Source organism: Microtus ochrogaster, unplaced genomic scaffold (genome assembly GCF_000317375.1).
Source record: "Microtus ochrogaster isolate Prairie Vole_2 unplaced genomic scaffold, MicOch1.0 UNK112, whole genome shotgun sequence".
NCBI lineage: Eukaryota > Metazoa > Chordata > Mammalia > Rodentia > Cricetidae > Microtus > Microtus ochrogaster.
In genome coordinates this window covers 874850-876536 of record NW_004949210.1, presented here as the reverse complement: position 1 = coordinate 876536, position 1687 = coordinate 874850, and positions in this window count along the sequence as shown.

Below are 1687 nucleotides of genomic sequence, written 5' to 3'. Positions count from 1 at the left end.
AAAAAAATTTAATAAAAAATAAATAAGCAAATAAAGAGACAAGGTCTAGTATGAGACCCATTTCACTCTTGATTTCAGTAGGATTGCTTTAAGTTTTTCTTCATTTGGGATGATGTCAACTGCGGGTCTGTTGAGGCATGTTTCTCTTAGTCTTACTCTCTCTAGGGCTTTTATCATGAAGGAATATTTGATTTTGTGAAGTTTTTTTCTTCTGCTCTATTGAGATGATTGTGTGATTTTTTTTAAAAAAAAACTTACAGTCCTTTTATGTGATTTATTACATCTATTTACTTGTGTATGTTGAACCATGACCACACCTCAGGAATAAAGCTAACTTGGTCATGGTGGTTAATCTTTGTTAAGTATGTATTTGCTTTGTGAGCATTTGATTGTACATTTTTGTAACTATGTTCACGAGGGATACTGGCATTTGGTTTTTTTCTGTATGTTTTTAGATGAATTTGACATTCAAGTGATATTGGCTTCATAGAAGAAGTTTGGGAGTTCTATTTCTTCTTCCTTCCTTCCTTCCTTCCTTCCTTCCTTCCTTCCTTCTTTTCTTTCTTTTTTCTTTCTGTTTAAAAAGGATTATATATAGACCTTTGTAAGAATTTTTCTCTGAATTTATCTGATTCTTGGATTTTTTTTAGTTGGAGGGCTTTTATTGCTGTTTCAATTTCCTCATTTGTTATGAGTCTGATTGGGTTGTTGATCTTTTCTTGGTTTAATATTAGTGGTTTGGCTAACTCGAGGAATTCATCCATTTCCTTTAGATTTTCCAACTTAATGGAGTACTGGTTTTTAAAGTATTCCATTAATATTCCAAATTTCTTTGGTGTCTGTTGTAACATTTCCCTTTTCATTGCTGACTCCATTAACTTGTATCCTGTACTTGTATACTCTTTGTGCTCTTTGGGGGACCTGCCATCAGCTACCAAATAAATCACAGGAAAGTTTATTCTTTCTTATGAATGCCCAGTCTTAGTTTGGCTTATTTATAGCCAGCTTTTTTTTAACTTAAATTATCCCATCTAGTTTTTGCATCTGGGTTTTACCTTTTTCTATTTCTGTATATCTTTCCTTTCTTTCTTTTTTAATTTTAATTTTTAATTTTACATAACAGTTTCCCCTCCCTCTTCTCCTCCCATCCCCTCCTACCACCTCCTTTCTATGTATTGTTTAAATTTGTTCTTATCCTGGAATGTCTTGTTTTCTCCATTGATAGTGAACGATAGCTTGGCGGGGTACAGTAGTTTGGGTTTGCATCCATGATCTCTCAGTTTCTGCAGGACATCTATCCAGGACCTTCTGGCTTTCATAGTTTCCATAGAGAAGTCAGGTGTAAGTCTGATCGGTTTACCTTTATAAGTTACTTGCCCTTTTTCCTTTGCAGCTCTTAATATTCTATCTTTAACTTGTATATTTTGTGTTTTGATTATTATATGGCGAGGAGATGTTTTTCTTTGATCCAGTCTGTTTGGTGTTCTGTATGTTTCTTGAATATTTAAATGAATATCCTTCTTTATGTTGGGAAAGTTTTCTTCCATAATTTTGTTAAAAATATTCTCTGGGCCTTTGAGCTGTGACTCTTCCCCTTCTTCTATCCCAATTATTCTTAGGTTTGGTCTTTTTATTGTGTCCCATATTTCCTGAATGTTTTGTGTTGAGAATTTGTTGGCTTTGCTGT